Below are 20,340 nucleotides of genomic sequence, written 5' to 3'. Positions count from 1 at the left end.
TGTGATGGTCTAAGGTTGTGACACCCACTCACGAAATGGCATCAGACAACTCATCTTTAGACAATGGGGACAAGGACCAGACAATAGATGCTTATAAGGACAGCGAAGAGGAGGAACTTCGCCGCTCTACTCATCTAAAGACCCCCACGGAGAAGATGCTTGCATTTCAGAGAGAGGAAGCTCACAAAAAGGAGAAAAGGTTCATTCATATTTATGAACAATGGAAGGTTCAGGCACGTCGTGCCAGAGATCAGTTAAAGTCAGAAATTACTGAGAGCCAGATTACAGCTATAATAGACACACTAGAGCAAGAAAACGAAAATGTTACTAGAGTGTATATGGAAATAAGAGATCATCTACCTCCGTCCAATGAGACAAGACGTCGTATTGATGCCTGTAAAGCAGTCACTAAAGACATTGTTAAAATAGCATATGAAAGGATAACAGGCATTGATGGAGATTTTGACAGCGAAGCAGTTAGGCAACGTCTTCGTGAGCTGCTGAACAAAGATTATGCTCGCTCTATCTACGGTTCCACAGCCACACCCTGAAGTCCACGCTCCAACTCCAGCCATCACTCTGTGTGCTCCATCGTAGCAGCCACAAGGGCAAACGCTGCAGCAGAGTTAGCAGCAAAGGAAGCAGAGTATGAATTGCTGTTGGAAGAGGAAAAACTAAAGGAAAGTATTCAACTCCTAGAGGAGCAACAAAGGAGAGAACTTGAAGCTCAGAGACGTGAGTTGGAAAGATTGAAGGCAGAAAAGAATATAAGAGCTGCACGAGCTAAACTTGTAACCTATGACCAGGAAGTAATGCAGGAACGTGTCTATTCTTCTGATATCGACCCTAGAGAACAACGTGTATTTCCACAGCAATATGTGAATACAGCTGTCATCCAGCAGCCCACTAATGTTGCAGTGAGAACATCAACTCCACAGACAGATGTGACTTACTTGGCTCAAGCAGTCCAGGATAGCATTTCTCTGAACAGGCTCCCAATACCAGAGCCACCTGTATTCACTGGTGACCCGATCCATTTCATTGAGTGGAAGGCTTCATTCACATCACTCATAGACAAAAGGAACATTTTTTCAGCTGACAAACTGCACTATCTGAGAAAGTATGTAGGAGGTCCAGCCCGAAGAATACTTGATGACATCTTCTTCAGAAGTGATGAGGAAGCCTATAAGGATGCATGGAGCCATCTCAACCAAAGGTATGGTCAGCCCTTTATTATACAGAGAGCATTCAGAGAAAAACTATCAAACTGGCCAAAAATACACACAAAGGATGCTGATGGATTACGGACATTTGCTGATTTCCTAAACTCATGTCAGGAAGCCATGCCCTATGTTAAAGGTCTGGACATTTTGAATGACTGCGAGGAAAATCAGAAACTGATTCAAAGGCTACCTGACTGGACAGCATCATAGTGGAACAGAAAGGTTACTCAAGTCATGAGAAGCGAACAATAATTTCCAAACTTCCAGCAGTTTGTTGATTTCATGTTAATGGAAGCAGAGATTGCCTGTAATCCTATTACTTCATTCCGTGCTCTACACTCAGCAGAGTCGAACTCAGAGAAACATCATCTGAAAGAAGGGAGAAGTAAAAGTAGTGTTCTCCACACACAGACAGCCACAGAGACTGAAAATAAAGGACAGGCAAAAAGAAGTTTAAGGCCTCCATGTATGCTATGTCAAGACAGTAACCATGGTCTGCACTATTGTCCTGAGTTCAAAAATAAATCTCTGGACCAACGAAGGAAATATGCGAAGGAAAATAAACTGTGCTATGGCTGTCTAAAGCCAGGCCATAATGCGAGGGACTGTCGTCACAGACACTCAGGTGACAACTGCAAAGGAAAACATCCTACGTCTCAATCAATCAATCAATGTTTATGTATATAGCCCAATATCACAAATGTTACATTTGTCTCAGTGGACTTCACAGTTTGTACAGAATATCAGTATGACAATACGACACCCTCTGTCCTTAGACCCTCACAACGTACAAGGAAAAACTTCCGGAGAAAACCCCACAGTTTAAAGGGAAAAATGGGAGAAACCTCAGGGAGAGCAACAGAGGAGGGATCCCTCTCCCAGGACGGACAGACGTGCAATAGATGCCGTGTGTAAATTGAAAATATAGTAAATTTGCAACATAGGTAGTCCAAATGTTTGGAAATGCATGTGTGTATAATAGGAAGATGAATCCACGAGGATATCCATCCAGGACTTATGATCCAGGACCACAGCCACAACTCAAGATCCAGGACTCGCGATCCATGACACAGGACCGCAGGATCATCTATGACTCCGGATCCCGGCGTATATAGACACCAAAAAGAAAGAAATTTGGGGAAGCTGGGTTAATCGGAACATGAGAGTACAAAGGTATAGACAGAGAGAAGGAAGAAGTAAGATGTCCCCCGACAAACTAAGCCTATATCAGCAAAACTAGGGGCTGAATCTAATCAGCCCTAACTATAAGCTTTATCAAAAAGGAAGGTCTTAAGCGCACTCTTAAAAACGGATAGGGTGTCTGCCGTCCGAACACAAACCGGAAGCTGATTCCACAAAAGTGGAGCTTGATAAGAAAAGGCTCTGGCTCCCATTGTACTTTTAGAGACTCTAGGAACAACCAACAACCCTGCATTCTTGGAACGCAATGCCCTAGTAGGACAGTAGGGTATAATGAGTTATTTAAGGTAAGATGGCGCCTGCCCATTAAGGGCTTTGTAGGCGAGAAGAAGAATTTTAAATTCTATCCTGTGTTCTATAGGGAGCCAGTGTAAGGCAGCCAGAACAGGAGTAATGTGGTCCCTTTTCCTAACTCTGGTTAGTACACGAGCTGCAGCATTTTGAATCAACTGAAGCGACTTGACTGACTTCTTGGTACACCCTGATAATAAGGAGTTACAATAATCCAGCCATGAAGTAACAAATGCATGGACTAGTTTCTCTGCATCGTTTTGAGGCAAGATATGCCTGATTTTTGCAATGTTACGTAGATGGAAGTAGGCGGTCCTTGAAATTGATTTTATGTGGGCGTTAAAGGATAAATCCTGATCAAATATAACACCAATATTCCTTACAGTCTCACTGGAGGCCAAATTAATGCCATCCATAGTTAGTATATCTTTAGATAATTTGTTTCGTAGATTCTTTGGGCCAAGTACAATAACTTGGTCGTGTTTAACATCAAAAAATGTAAGGTCATCCACGTTTTTAAGTCCTTGAGGCAGTCTTGAATTTTATTTAGATGATTAATTTCATCAGGCTTGATTGATAAATAAAGTTGAGTATCATCCGCATAACGATGAAACTTTACAGAATGATTCCTTATAATATTGCATAACGGAAGCATATATAATGTGAAAAAATAGGTCCGATCACTGAGCCCTGTGGCACTCCATGGCTAACTTTGGTTTGCGTGGAAGAGTCATCGTTGACACGTACAAACTGAGAGCGTTCAGATAGATAGGACCTAAAGCAGTTCCCTGTATGCCAACTAAGTGCTCTAGTCTTTGCAATAGGATATCATGGTCGATTGTATCAAATGCAGCACTGAGATCGAGCAAAAAAAGAATAGAGACAAGTCCCTTGTCTGAGGCTATTAGAATGTCATTTGTGACTTTAACCAGAGCTGTCTCTGTGCTATGATGTGTTCTAAAGCCAGACTGAAAATCTTCAAATAAATCATAGTTTTTTAAGTAATCACACAGCTGTTTTGCAACTGCTTTCTCAAGAATTTTTGAGAGGAACGGAAGATTAGAAATAGGTCTATAGTTGGCTAAAACCTCTGTATCGAGGTTGTGCTTTTTAAGAAGCGGTTTTATCACTGCTACTTTGAATGATTGTGGAACATAGCCTGATAATAAAGACATATTCATAATATTTAATAAAGAAGTGCTAATTAATGGAAAAACTTCTTTTAACAGCTTAGTTGGAATCGGGTCTAAGATACACGTTGATGGTTTAGAAGAGAGAATCATTGAATTTAATTGTTCAAAGTTTATGGCTGAAAAGCATTCTAGTTTACTATCTAGTGTAATATTAGAACTTACGTTTCCGGGAGCTGTTGATAATACTATACTGGTCAAAGGCAAGAGGTCATTAATTTTGTTTCTAAGAGTGACACTTTTATGGTTAAAAAAGCACATAAAATCATTACTACTGAGTGCTATGGGAATAAAAGGCTCAGTAGAGCTGTGGCTCTCTGTCAGCCTGGCTACAGTGCTGAAAAGAAATCTTGCATTATTCTTATTCTCATCTATTAATGAAGAGTAGTAGGCTGCTCTCGCTTTACGCAGTGCTTTCTTATATTCATTGAGAGTAATATGCCAAATTAAACGAGATTCTTCAAGTTTAGTGGAACGCCATATCCTTTCAAGTTGTCTCGACTTTTCCTTTATTTTGCGGGTTTCGGCATTATGCCATGGAGCTAATCTATGTTGTTTTATTTTCTTCTTTTTCAAAGGAGCGACAGAGTCTAATTTTTTTCGCAGTGCATCTGGAGCACTATCAACAACATGATCAATTTGGGGTGGTGTACATTTTGTATAAGTTTCCTCCCTTACATGTAGACATTCTATCGAGTTAAGTATTGGTGGAATCTGTTCCTTAAATTTGGCTATAGCACTAACAGATAGGTTTCTGCTGCAGGAGCTTTTGACTAATGCTTTGTAGTCTAGTAACAGTACTTAAAAAGTTACAAAAAAATGGTCGGATAAAGCAGGATTATGCGGTTCGACTAATAGTTGCTCCATTTCAATACCACAAGTCAGAACAAGGTCGAGAGTGTGATTATAGCAGTGGGTTGGTTTATTTACACTCTGACAGAAACCAACATAATCTAATATAGAGTTAAAGTCCATGTAATGTCCAAAATAAAAGTTATTCTGTGTTAATAAATCGCTTCATCACTTTCCACTGTTTCATTTGACATATCAACATCAATGATTCTTTCCATAAATACCCCCCAAATAACATGAAATGTGTGCCACTTTCCCGTGTTATTCCGCTCCGGTAGCGAAAAGCTTGCCAGCCATTAACCCAGCTGTGTGACGTCACACGTGGCAAACACCAGCCTCGTCTGGATTGTTTGTTTTGTATCCTTCCGCTATTTTCGCTCAACATATGTGTAACCGGACCTCGCTAAACTTTTTTTATCTAACAATTCATGATGGGGAAGCGATGTGTAGTTGTGAGCTGTGAATGTTTCCTGATTGCTATAAACATTGATCATGGGTGCTGGAAGATTGTGCACAAAACTCGGGTCAGAATTAAGTTACTACAGGTGTTATGCCAGCTTGAGCTAAATGTCACCAGAGTACAGTGAACTTGCCTAGTGACTGAAATATATAAAAGTTGAAGTGAAATAAGTAAGGCCAAAAATGAATTACGTCTGAATATCTTTATTATTTTTACCACTTTTAATTATTTGTGGGCTCGCACATATACCAAAATAGACTAATGTACACTGCAATAAAGATAAAATGTTACAAGTGAAAAATTAACAAAAGAACCCTTTTTTATTTATCAAACAGTAAATTAATACAATCTTACAAATTTGTGATTTGGAAAATGTTGTTATATTTACATGTTTCTTTGGAAAAATAATATTGTAAATGATGTACTTTGTAAATGATTTACATCATGCGAAACCATTTTAACCAGTTCAGCTGCATGACTTATGTCAAATTACAGATTTGGCCATTGAAATCCCTGATAGCGGCCTCCCGGTTCAGGGTAAGTCTTCCGTATCTCGGTTACAGCACATGCAGGCAGCGGGACTCTGATTTTTGGGCCGAGTAGGCCTACACCCCAGCACCAACGTACAAACTGTCGATAAGCTGTATATCGATACTTCCTAATGAAAAAAAAGTATACAGATTATAAATATATTTGGAGAAAAATAAAATGTTATGTAGTAGCCTACTATTATGTAGCAATTGTTACAAATTGGCTTATAACATGATATTTGTATTTTACTTGTACAAAATAAATATGAGGTTATACATGACTGCTTGACAGAATCATAGACCTCTTATATATTTCCTCACATGTGTAGTTGTTTCTTTTCTCAAGCATACATTGAACTTGCATACACAGAAAAAATAAAAGCCAAGCTGTTTTTGACTGCTTGAAAGAGTTTAATGGTATCTTTAAAAGTGTACCATATCTGTAGCGACTAAAAGTATTATATGAAAGCAAAGCTGCAATAGGCAGTTGGGTCAATCAATATTTACTTACTGGTGTAGTGGGCCATCAACTGCTCTGTGTTGTTGTTTGTATTGAAGATACGCTATTTTCAGTGTCCAAACACTGAGACAGCCTTCTCTAAAGCCTGGGTGGCTAATAATGCACCTTGGTTTCTCGTCGGTGTCTTCTATCTGGCAGAGTCCTGCACGGGTCTGATTTTCAAGACCCGCTCCCGCCCCGCACCCGTGACGTGCAGTACCGAACCCGCCCCGCTACCCGCACATATTGCCAATTAGTCCCGCAACCCGACCCGACCCGCCGGCACATGATCCGCAACCCGACCCGAACCCGCATATATATAAGCAGTGACAACGTGCAATTATTAACACACGCAGTTGCATATTTGGCTCAAAAAGCCTGGGATGTTGGTTATTTTCTCCATCTAGGATGACACCAAAAGCCTCCCAGACGTTGGATTTTGCTCTTGAGGAAGAGTTATTGAAAATGCTGTATTCTCCGCTATAGAGAGCTTCACCTCAGCCATTCAGAATGTGGTGCGCTCAGCAGCAGATAGATGCACTGCAGAGGTTATGATTATGCTCGGTACCGCGGAGGAGAGGTCTGAGGATTTAAACATTAAACTAAATTATTATTGTTTAAATATATTTATTATGCAACACCCGCAACCGGACCCGCATCATCTTTGTTTTACCCAGAAGCGAACCCGGAAAAAAGCGTTTGAAAAAATACCACCCGCAAATCACCTTTTTTGCGGGTCACCCGTCGGGTACCCGCGGATACCCGACCCGATGCAGGACTCTGCTATCTGGTCAGTAGGTTGCAAACTGTCTATTTGTTCCATCACCTGCCAGATCTCTCTGCAGCATACACATTCATCTGCAGTGGGCATGCTTTCACAGCATTGACATGTACACCTGAATATTGTACATAACATTAAAAAACAAAACAATATCTGCCGGACGTGTGAGGAACAGATGACAAATTAAGATCGACATTTAGTGCAGGTCAAACTAAATAAAACAGAATTTACCATTCAGTATTGCCGACTCGAGTCTCGCCGGCTGCGGAATCCGCTTCTCTTTCACAAGTTTCTGCCTCGTTGTTCGATTGCTGGGCAGGAGGCTCGTACTTATAAGGCAAAATGCCTTGAAGTGAAAGGCTAGCTGGTTCACTCTCTACTTCTGTAACTGAATCCAGATAACCCACTGAATCTGAGCTTGAATGATCGCTGTCGCTGTCGCTGTCTGAAGTTATCGCGTTGCTTGCCATTTGGACTGATTTGATCAAATGGCAATGTTTGCCACGTGTGACGTCACCGCTCGTTCGGGAGTGATCGGGGGCGTACTCGGCAAACTTCGGAACCAACATCGGTTTTTAACGTATATGTCATTTAATTATGACGAAACTTTAAACATTTTTATTTATTTTTATTCTGGTGATATCTAAACTACATGTTAAAAAACACCTGTGTTAGATGCATTACATGGCCTTAGAGTTAAATGCAACAGTAAGGCTATTTTTATCATCGTCAACATGAATATTAAAGTCACCTACGATAATTACTTTAACTGTTTTAAGTACCAAAGCTGATAAAAACTCAGAGAATTCTGATAAGAATTCTGAATAAGGACCTGGTGCACGGCAAGGGCGCCGGAAGCAGGGGGGCCAGGGGGCCATTGGCCCCCCCACTTTTCAGCCCTGCCCCACATTTTCGCAGCAGCAGATGCCGCGGAAAACTGTACAAATCCCGTTTCAATAATTCCCCTCTACTCTAAAGTCGCATCTAAAACGCGATCTGATCTAGCTGTGTACATTTTGTTATTTTTGATTGTTATATTCAGTCTCACTAGCTTCAGGCATGTTTGAAGCTTGTAAAGGGAAGATGACAGCTCTCACTCGCCACTCTGCTGTTCCTCAGCGCCGCTCCCCCTCCCTCCCGCTGAAATTATGAATGTAAGGTGTATAGTAATCATAGATAACACGGCAGGGTCCGTTACAGTTTGTTTTTATCTGATTTCAAATAAGCAAAGTCTTGGCTTTCAGTACATTAAACTTGTTTCGGCAAATTCAGATGATAAATAGGCCTACAACTTTGAAGCTTGTAACGGAATAATTACAAGCGGAGAACGGAGTAATTTAACGTCACTGCAGGCATAACAACAGCCGGTGTTTCTCGTGAGTCTTTTCCCCGGGAAACAAACACAATACACACAAACGCAAAAATACACAAACACACACGTATATACACGCGGCGCGGAACACTGTACAAATCCCGTTTCAATAATTCCCCTCTACTCTAAAGTCGCATCTAAAACGCGATCTGATCTAGCTGTGTATATTTTGTTATTTTGTATTGTTATATATATTCAATCTCATTAGCTACACGCATTTTTTAAGCTTGTAAAGGGAAGACCACAGCTCGCCTCTCACTGGCCACTCTGCTCTTCCGCAGCGCCGCTCCCCCTCCCTCCCGCTGAAATTATGAATGTAAGGCATAGTAATCATAGATAACACGGCAGGGTCCGTTACAGTTCGTTTTCATCTGATTTCAAATAAACAAAGTCTTGGCTTTCAGAATATTAAACTTGTTTCGGCAAATGCAGATGATAAATACAGGTTTGAAGTTTGTAATGGCATAATTACAAGCGGAGAACTGAGTAATTTAACGTCACAACAGGCATAACAACAGCCGGTGTTTCCCGTGAGTGCAGTAATCCAAACGAAAATATCTTCCCTCCGTAGTATTTTTGATCATTTGCTCCGCTAATAATCAATCAGATCGATGGATTCCAGAGAAGAGAAACACTTTAAAGGCCTTTTTCTCAAAACGATGACTCTGTAACAGTCATTATATAATGTGACATATTTTGCTTAATATTTGGAATACAAAAACAATCCTGATCTCATTAGAAAGCTAGGAATCAAAATGTGTCTTCGGGTCAATGCGAACGATTTCGATGGAGCAGGTCACTTTGCATTAGGTAAAATAAAGCAGGCAGACATAACAGGAAGAATATGTACATTTTAACCCAATCAAATAGGACATTGTCACACCATTCAAATGTATCCATGTAAATTACAATCAATAAAAAAGCTTAGATTTGTTTATTTGTTACGTTGTTTACTTTATTTGTTACGTTGTTCTGCTGTGTGTGTCAGCCGTTAACCTAGAGATATAAAGAATATATACTTGCAAACATGTCAGAAGAACCAGCGCAGAAGAAAACTAAATACGGTCAATCTAAACTTAAATTTAACAACTGGAAGGTCACATCCCTGACTACCACATCTCCGGAGGCTGGAACTTCTTCAAACAGCGAAGCCAGATGAACCCAAAAGCAGCAGCTCTAGTCTGCGGCCGCAGAAACTGTCAAAACCGCCGCCGACCCCACCGCCGCCGTTGTTGAACCGAAACAGGCTGGTTCCAACTGCATGGAGGTTTGCTGTCGGGACATTGAGGCGGTTAAAGCTGTACAGCTAACTATCAGAAAAAAGGAGACCGCTAGTAGATTATTTGGGCAAAGAGAAGGTACTTCAACGCAGAATGGTACAAAAACAGAGTGGTTAATTCTTTGCAAAACCACTAAACGATAGTGATAAATTGCGATGTTAACAACCTCATGATAACCTCATTTTTTTTTTTACTTAGGATCATACCTGTGTTTAGTCTAGAAAAAGGTGAATGTGTGCATTTTATTATAAAATTGTGTATATTTACAGACTGTTGCAAACACTAAGAAGCTTATAAACATCAGGTTTAAAACTAAGAGCTTTACAAAAAAGTAACACAATTAAAGATGTTTGGAGTTTTATTTGAGTTATTCATTTACATTTTTTGTCAAAGAGATGCTGATTTGAAACCGTTGTAGCCGTTACGGCATTTCCTGTTTCTGCCGGAGAGAGGGGAGTTTGTCCCAAAGCTTGCCGCTGTATTTACTCCCTCCATCTGACAGGAGGGAGCCTCATGTGTCACTCCACGGAGTTCACTCCGTCACGGAGGGGGAGTGTCTAGGGCGTAGTTTGGGATTGGGCCATACACACGCACTTTTTTTGGCCCCCCCAATTCTAAAATGAATCCGGCGCGCCTGGTGCACGGTACACTGTAACAAATAAGATTGGCTGCAAAGTTTTCCAGGTCGGATGCGTAAGACTAAAAACGAGGCTTTCAAAGGAGGTATAATTGAATTTTTGTTTAATATTGATAAGTAAACTTGAGTCAAAGATTGCTGTAACTCCACCTCCTCGGCCCGTGCCTGGGGCAATATGAGTATTGATATGGCTGGGTGAAGTGGCCTCATTTATGCTGACATATTCTTCATGTCTCAACCAAGTTTCAGTCAGACAGCATATATCAATATTATAATCTGATATTAAATCATTTAGCAATATTGCTTTAGATGCTAGAGATCTTATGTTTAAGGGACCACATTTAATCTTCCTGTTTTGTTGCACTGTAGTAGTTGTTACATTTACTTTTATTAGGTTATTATGTATGACACCTCTATTAGGTTTTACCTTAAATTGTCCTTGGGCAGACACACACACCGTTAATATTGGGTATTTTATTGGGTTCGGGATTCCTATGGATGACTGCCTAGGAGAGAGCGCAGAGAAGCGTGTAAGACTGCAACTCCGCCTCCTGGTCTCAACTCCAGTTTGTCATGGATTAAGTCCACAAAGCCCTGAAATGTTTGCCGAAATGAGATTGGCACCTTTCAAAATAGGATGAATGCCGTCTCTCTTAATCAGACCAGGTTTTCCCCAGAAGGCTGTCCAATTATTTACAAAGCCCACATTGTTTGCTGGGCACCACCAAGACAACCAGCGCTGAAGTGATGACATGCGGCTATACATGTCATCATTGATCAGAGTGGGGAGGGGACCAGAGAAGATTACGGTGTCCGACATTGTTTTAGCATAACTACACACCGACGCCACATTAAGTTTGGTGCATTCTGATTGGCGTAAATGAACATCATTACCACCGACGTGAATAACAATCCTACTGTATTTACGTTTATTTTTAGCCAGCAGTTTAAGATGCGCCTCAACGTCGCCCGCTCTGGCCCCCGGAATGCATGTGACTGTGGAGGCTTCGGTCTCTAAATTCACGTGTCTCATAATAGAGCTACCAATAACCAGAGTTGGCTTCTCAGCGGGTGTCTCGCTGAGTGGGGAATATCTGTTAGATACGTGAACGGGTTGGTGGGGACCTTTCGGGTTTCGCGTTATGCCCCTTCTGAACAGTCACCCAATCTCCCTGCTGCTCGGGAGTTGCCGGGGGACGGCTAAGAGGAGCTACCTTTTGCCGGTCCGCACCGGCTAACATGGGCTTTACTGTAGCTGAGTTACTTTCTAAGATGCGGAGCCGGGCTTATATGGCTATGATTCCCGCCTCCAACCTAACAACTATACTACATTTAACACATGTATCGGTACCAGTAAAGGAGGTAGGGAAGTAACCAAACATGAGACAGTTAGAGCAGGAAATAGCACCCGAGGGTGGGGAAAGAGCCATGGCTAGCTATCAAGCTAAAGTAGCTACCGTTAGCAAACCCAAAAAGAGTGTAGGCAACTGTGGAGATACAGTCGCTAAGAGAAGGAGAGTTGTGAGTGCTTAAGCTGTAGTAACGTGTGATTACAACGTCAGGCAGTTGCCGTGATCAAGAGTTTTAAAACGATCGATTAAGTTTAAGATAATAAGCTATCAGCAACAGAACAGGCACACGGGATACCCGGAGATGACAACAACAACCGAAAGTTACAACATGCTTATCGCAATAGTCTCTCCATGATGATAGCTACACTACAGCAAAAACATCATCAGTCCTGAGTCAAGCAGCACAGATGAAGCAGCAACCACACTGACTCTTAATGTGAATACTGAGGAGCCATCTGAGAATACTTCAATGATTGTGCCAGTGTGGGTTTCTTCTGTCAGCAATCCAGGTATGGAAAGGCTTGTGTATGCGTTGCTCGGCACTCAAAGTTATACGGTCTTCATTGAAAAGGAAGTAAGCAACAGCTTGCAAACAGAGACACATCCTGTGAGGCTGAAGCTCACAACGATGATTGGAAAGGATGCATTGGTGCACAGTGGTCCAAGGTCTCAGAGTGAGAGGTTTTAACTCCACAATCATCATCGATCTCCCTCCAACCTATACTAAGGATTGCATACCAGTGAATCGAAAACACATTCCTACCTGTGAAACAGCAAGGCACTGGAATCATCTCCGCATAATAGCAGATGAAATCCCACCACAGCTAGATTTTGAAGTTGGCCTTTTGATAGGCTATAATTGCTCAAGAGCACTGGCACCACGGCAAGTAATCCTGGGAGGAGATAGTGAACCCTATGCAGTTCGCACGGATCTAGGATGGAGTATTGTGGGTTACACATCATCACAGAATGAGTCACCAAGCTTCAAAAATATGTGCTACAGAGTTGCTGTCAAGGAGCTCCCTTCAGTGACTCCAGCAGATGCATTAAGGGTATTGGAATCTGACTTTCAGGATGCCAATAAAGATGGAAAGACTGTGTCTCAGGATGACATCCTCTTCCTGCACATGTTAAAGCAAGGAATTCAGAGGAACACTCATGGACACTATGAGATGCCACTCCCTTTTAAAGAGAGACCTTATCTACCTGACAATAAGCAACTAGCCTTAATCCGGCTCAGTCACCTTAAAAGGAAGCTGCTGAAAGATGATAAGCACAAGGAACGTTATGTGAAGTTCATGAAAGAAGTCCTTGATAAGGGCGATGCAGAAGAAGTTCACAGCGAAGATAAGGAAGGAGAGAAGTGGTACATTCCACACCACGGGGTATATCACTCCAAGAAACCTGATAAGTTCCGTGTGGTGTTTGTCTGCTCCGCTAAGTACAAGGGAACTAGCCTGAACGATCATCTCCTGTCAGGCCCAGACATGCTGAATAATCTGTCCGGTGTTCTCATCAGATTTAGGCAGCTCAGTGTTGCACTCATGTTTGACATTGAAAAGATGTTTCATCAGTTCCATGTATATGAAGGTGACAGAGACTATCTGCGTTTCCTTTGGTGGAAAGATGGCGATTTTTGTGCAGAACCACAAGAATTTCGCATGAAGGTTAATCTTTTTGGTGCTACATCTTCACCAGGATGCGCCAACTATGGACTAAAACAACTTGCCACGGACAATGAGAGCCTGTTCCCACTTGGCTCACAATTCGTCATGAAAAACCTTTATGTTGACGACGGTGTTACTAGTGTACCATGTGCAAACGACGCCATTCAGCTTGCAAAGGAAGCTCAAAAACTCTGTGCTATGGGTGGTCTGAGACTGCACAAGTTTGTGTGTAATGACAAATCAGTGCTGGAAAGCATACCACCATCTGAACGTGCAGCTGAAACAACTTCTCTTGATCTGGCCTTTAATGACTCAACTATGGAGAGAGCCTTAGGAATCCTTTGGCATATTGAAACTGACACTTTCAGGTATCGTGTCTGCCTAAAGGAACAGCCAGCAACAAAATGAGGCATACTATCAACAGTTGCCTCCCTCTATGACCCGCTGGGGTTTGTTGCCCCTTTCCTGCTCATGGGGAAAAAGGTGCTGCAGGAAATGTGTAGGCATGGCAACAGCTGGGATGACCCTCTTCCCTGTGAACTGCAACCAGTGTGGGAACAGTGGAAGAATGATCTTGCAAACTTGGAGAAAATCATCATACCATGCTGCTGTGTGCCCGCTGAATTCGAACAAGCTGTGAAAAAGGAGCTTCACCACTTCTCAGATGCGAGCACACATGGTTATGGTCAATGCTCATATTTGAGACAAATAAATGAAGATGGAGTTGTGCATTGTGCTCTGGTTATGGGAAAATCCAGAGTCGCTCGAATTAAGGTGACAACCATCCCCAGGCTAGAGTTGGCAGCTGCTGTTGTGTCAGTCGCAGCAAGCAACACCTTGAAGGAGGAACTTGGTTCGGCAGATATTGATGAATATTTCTGGACTGATTCCAAGGTTGTTTTGGGGTGCATCAACAACGAAGCACGTCGTTTCCACACGTTTGTCTCAAACCGGATACAGAAAATACATCTGAGTACAACTCCTCAGCAGTGGAGATACGTCTCTACTAACGATAACCCTGCTGACCTTGCATCTAGAGGTTCAAGGGCAAATGAGATTATCACGTCCAGCTGGCTCACAGGACCTCAGTTTCTTTTTAAGAAGGACATACCACAAGCTGTAGATGTCATCACAGAAATGCAGATTGGAGATCCTGAAATCAAAGAGATTCAGACACTAAACACACAAACAGTGGAACAAGTAAGTCTTTCAGACAGATTGTCAAAGTTTTCTTCATGGTCAAAGGCAACTCAAGCTGTCGCTCGTCTCATCCGTTGTGCTAGAAGAGATAAGTCAACGAATCACAGCACAGTACAAGAACGAGAGGATGCACAGCATATCATCATAAAGGATTTACAGAGACAAATATATCCAGAAGAGATAAAGTTGCTCAGTAAGAAAACTCAGCTTCCTCAACAGAGTAAACTGTACAAGTTGGATACCTTTCTGGATCAAGACGGACTGCTCAAGGTGGGAGGAAGACTGAAAAATGCATCTCTCCTTGGCTCACTGAAACATCCAGGGATAATCCCAAAGGACCATCCCATTACCAGGACAATAATAGCTCATTATCATAAGAAGGTACAACATCAAGGTAAAGGCATGACTATTAATGAGATAAGATCACATGGATACTGGATTCAAGGAATCAACAGGGCTGTGGCAACCTACCTGCATCAGTGTGTTACATGCAGAAAACTCAGGAGGTTCACAGAAGAAAAACGTATGGCAGATCTGCCGTCCGAGCGTGTGGATCCATCACCACCATTCACTTATTGTGGCATGGACTGTTTCGGTCCATTTCTCACCAAGCAAGCGTGCAAGGTACAGAAGAGATACGGCCTACTCTTCACATGTCTCTGCTGTCGAGCCATTCACATTGAAATGTTGGACGACCTTTCAACAGATAGCTTCATTAATGGCCTGCGTTGCTTTATTTCCATAAGAGGAGCAGTGCGTCAGATAAGATCTGACCAAGGAACTAACTTTATGGGAGCCAAAAATGAGCTAACTCAAGCTCTTCAGCAACTGGATGTTAGCCGTCTTAACACATTCTTAACTGAGAAGCAGTGTGATTTCGTCATGAACACTCCGCATGCAAGCCATGCAGGAGGTGTATGGGAACGTCAAATCAGAACAGTGAGAAATGTTCTTCGTTCCACTCTTTCTCTCTCATCAGGCAGGCTGGATGATGCCTCTCTGCGGACATTCTTCTATGAGGCTATGGCTATTGTGACCAGTCGGCCACTGACAGTTGACAATTTGAGTGATCCAAATAGTCAAGAGCCGCTTACGCCCAATCCCCTGCTCACCATGAAACCAATCACAGCCTTACCACCTCCTGGTAGATTTATAAGGGAAGATATGTATGCTCGCAAAAGGTGGCGTCATGTTCAGTACCTTGCAGAGCAGTTCTGGAGCCATTGGAGAAAAGAATACCTCTTCAGCATTGCCACCAGACAACGCTGGCATACTCCAAAGAGAAACCTCAAAGTCGGTGACATCGTCATGGAGAAGACAGATCTGCCCAGGAATGAGTGGAAGTTGGCAAAAGTTATAGAGACAGTGACAGATAAAGATGGGCTAGTGAGAAGAGTCAAGATTCGTATTGGAGACCAGAAGACGGGAAAGATGGGACAGTGTTCTGGAAAGCCGTCCATTCTGGAACGTCCAGTGCAGAAGCTGATCCTGCTCTTGGAGACTGTTTGACCACCCTCTTCACGGCACAACCATATCCTTTACAGTATGAGCACTTATTCATTGACATTCTAATGGAATAAGAGTTAAGGTTAAAGGTCAAATCGAGTTGAGAAATTATTCGTGCTTTATCTATAAAGTTAACAAATTCACTCATAATTTGGTGGGAGTGTAAATGACCTTTAATATGTTTAACCTTTTGTAGAGGTGGTTATATTTGTGTGCCGATGCTTTCCTGTGGTAAAGTTTTGTACTTTTATTTTGATAGTTATAAGATCCGGACTTTTATTTTGAAGGGACTTTTGCCAGAAGTGAATAGAGAACGAAGGATTGTAAACACGTGTAATGACGGATGAATGACGGAGAAATTAAATTCAGATAATTAGTTACGTTAGGTTTTTTAGCACCTGGCTGATAGGGGCACAAGGTTTGTTATTACTTTAATTAATAAATGTATTGATATTATGTGGTGTTATTTCGTAGTTTTGCAGAGTTTTGAGTTCACGCTTTTGTATTAGCAAAACTGCTATATAAGGAATGGAGATGTTTATCTGTGAGATGGTGGCTAATGGTGTTTTCTTTCTTTTCTTAGCTCTTACGTTGGTACTTGACAATTAATGTATACAAGCAAGTGTGTACAATAAAAGGATACCATCAGTTTGAGAGTTAGACAATTATTCAGCTGGGGACGCTACACCTATTTTATTTTGAAACATTTTGTATTCCCCTGTGTCTTGTCTGTTTTTACTTCCTGTCTTTGGGTGTTTTCCTGTCTGCCATATTAGTTCCACTTGTTCACCATTAGCCCTGCAATCACGTGACCTTTGGTACACCTGCAATGTATCCCCTGATTAGTTGTCTTGACCAAACCTTGGTTGCAGTCGAATAGTCCATTTAGCTTAGGAACCTTCCTTACGGAGTGAAATGACCCGTAAGTACCTCAGTGGCAGCCATGATAAGTGTCGTTTGAATTCTCTAGAGCAGTGGTTCTCAACCTTTTTCCACCAAGTACCACCTGAGAAAATAGTTGGCTCTCCAAGTACCACCATATGACCAATGTTAAAATACAGTCTATGCACAGTTCATGCAGGACTCGGAGGCAAATGTATTCATAATACCATTATTTATTGTGCTCTCTCTCTCTCTCTCTCACTCACTCACTCACACACCACAAGTGAGAATATAAAGAACACAATAATAACTTATTCTCACACAACAAATGTCAACTGTACACACATGTCATTTCCTGGACCTATACCAAAGTGTGAATGCAGGCTTCCTGCAACACCCCACATCGAAACAGAAAATGTCCTATTGGGAATTCAGTTCCAATAATAATGAAGCCTCCAGGAGCAGATGAGCCTAAGGGCTAATAGCTCATCTTCAGTCTGCTGATGTTTGCTATTGCCATTTCTGTGGTGGCAAAGTAAAAAAGAAAAGAAAAAACATAAGAAAAAAGATAACAATTAAGGACAAGTGTGTGCTTTTTCAGCTTTTGACCTCTCTCCATCCTTTGAGCAAATGCCTTCTTCCTGAGTCACCTCTTTACTTCATCACAGCGACTGTGCATATCACTTTTGTGTTGCTGGCGGAGCCTACACTTGTACTCGGCCGATGACTGTCCTCCTCCTCATTCACTTGTTCACTTTCGCTGGTAATATTCTCCTCTGTACCTCTCTTCAGAATACCTCCCGTTTTGAGCCACGTTTTTAACATCATTCAGCTTTCTTCTTTCTTTAGCTTGCTTGCAACGTTCGCTAATCGTTCACGGGTAGTATGGTCGTCATTAGCAACGCCAGAAATTAAAAAAAATATGTTTTCGTTTCTAAATCTAAAAATAACAATAGCCTATTAGAACTAATTTAAACCACAGTTTCAATTATCTCAAGCTTATTTTCATTCGTTGTAGTATTTTGATAGTGTGATTTATTTCGTAATTAATGTTATTCAATCAAGCCTCAAACTGATGGCACTTGTCCCTATAGCCTGTTTTAAATTGAAGTTGTCTGAGGTCCTTACCATCAGCTGCTGTTGCAGTAATAAGTAGTGTACCTTAATGCCCCAAATGTGCACAATGTAGTGACTGCTTTTCGTCTTTTTGTTTACTTAGTTGTGTGTCCTGTATTTTATGTCTGTGTTATGTGTAAAGGTTAAATGTGGGGAAGGTAAGTTTGAGAAACGGGCTCGAGATACACTTTTTGTTATATTCCATGGAATGCTCTTAACATCCCGATAGCAATGAATATCTGAAGTGTTTTGACAATACATAAAAAATGTCATCTGTGGAAGCCGTAGTACTGTAAAAAGCACGACCAATCATCTGAGCCGGCCCGGCTAAAATAACTGGATGGCCTACCTGCCTGTCAGCCTTCCATCTGTGCACAAACTTATCTTGTGCCCTCATTGGTCATGTGCGCATTCGTGTGTGTTGGAGGAGGGGCTCCGTAAGGAAGTGGCAGATTTTTTCCGGTTGCGCATTTTAAAATTCTAGCGCACTGAAGCTGGTTTCTCCAAAATTACCTACCCCACCTTTAAAGGGGACCTATCATGCTAAATGCACCTTTGTACGTCTTTTATACATGAATATGTGTCCCCGTTGTGTCAGGGAACTCACCAAGTGTCAGAAAACACAACCCTCTCTCTTTCCTCCATACCCAAAATCTCTAAAAACGGGATCTGATACAGATCCCGCATTGAGATTTGATCTCAATGCTTTTTATCTGGTTAAATAAAGGTTAAATAAAAAATAAAAAAGACTGTTACAGATTTGAAAATAGTCTGACGTCAGTGACGAGGAGCTCCGCCTATATGGCCAACTCTCCACTAATCAGGGGAATGAGAGGTTGCCGTGGCATGGTAACAGCATGGTAACAGCATTGTAACATGACGCTCGTAACTCGGCCCCCTCCTTTGCAGGGGGGCGTGGTCAGCTGCAGCCAAAGACAGGGTGGAGGAGAGAAAAATAGAGCGAAATGAGGCATGGCTAAAATGCATGATCTGTTTGATATTTTGAAAAAGAAAACTTATAAATATACCTTATATAGATATGGCCCTACAATATATTATTCAAATATAGCATGATAGGTCTCCTTTAAGTACAAAAAAAAAAGAAAAAAAAAAAGATTTATATTTAAAAAAAAAAATGTTTGTTATATGTCAGATTCCTCCACGTACCACTAGCGGTCACACAACATTCGAAAATGATATCATGAAAGTTACAGTGCTTATTAAGCTTTTTAAACGTATGTGGAAACTTGCCAAAGTGCTTTGTTTGGAACGTTCATCAGTATTATAATCAAAAAGAGAAATATGAACGTTAGTTTTTACTGAAATTATCAAATAAAGTCAACATTTCACAGTCTTTACTGAGCTGTGTGGGATTTGTTCAACTTTTAAAAGATGTTTGAATGGTGATATACACAGTGATAGATGTTAAGGACTAACGTTTATAATAAATACATTTGTATAGATTTTAAGATCTTTTCATACAATCATACGTATTGGGATCATTTGTATTAATGTGGACCGGAGGGAGAGGGTGACGAGCATAAGTTTCACTTTCCTTTTGTATTTAAATTCCAACTTTGGTCATGAAGAATATGTTTCTCTGTTGTCCACGTTCATTAAGCATAAAACAACAGCATCAGAGCATGGTGCAGAGTCTCTAGGTGAGTTTACAGTAGTCCGTCGTTCTTATTATACATCCATGTTGTAGTCCGCTGTATAGAAAACTGTAGTTTCCATAGTTTCCCCACAGCAGCAGACAGTCCGCTGGCGCATCACAAACACTTCGGATAGTGAAAGTGCAGTCGGATTCTCTAAAGTACCACAGTCTCTTCTCCTAAGTCCTTTTGAATTCTCCTATCCACTATCCCTTAACCCCGTGACGTTTCACACAGAGGTTAAGGAATAGAAGATAGGGTTAGACGTTAGGAGCTGATTTTTTGGACTATTCGACTGCAACCCTTGTATCTGTTCTGAGTTTCCTATGAGTTTGGATCCATCCTGCTCCACAGCTGAAAAATGTTCAGCCAGTATCATGTCTGGCTGTAGCCAGTGTTTTGTATTCATAAAGGGTTTTGGGTGGAGTATCACTTCAGCTGACTCTCTTTAAATAATCCTTTTTAATATCAATACAATGCTTTTTTTTATGTGAAACTTTTACGGTGGCCCTGAAAACTAAAAATGTAACGTAACACATACAGCCTTCGGTTAGTGCCACAGTAAGATGAGGTTGTTTGGGATATTGTCTAATGTACATGTTCGGGCCACTGCCTGAACGACTGATTGTTAGAAAGTCAGGCTTTAC

At 41.5% G+C, this 20,340-nt stretch overlaps 1 protein-coding gene across 2 annotated transcripts in view; it reads right to left on the bottom strand.

Moving 5' to 3' along the window:
- LOC307036104 (uncharacterized protein) overlaps positions 1-20,340 on the bottom strand; it is a 73,163-nt gene that overhangs the window by 17,742 nt on the left and 35,081 nt on the right. The gene's annotated exons all lie outside the window — the stretch shown is intronic.

This window comes from Notothenia rossii (assembly GCF_949606895.1).
Source record: "Notothenia rossii genome assembly, chromosome: 4".
Taxonomy (NCBI): Eukaryota; Metazoa; Chordata; class Actinopteri; order Perciformes; family Nototheniidae; genus Notothenia; species Notothenia rossii.
The sequence above is the reverse complement of the archived record's forward strand: the minus strand, read 5'-3'. Positions and strand labels throughout refer to the sequence as shown.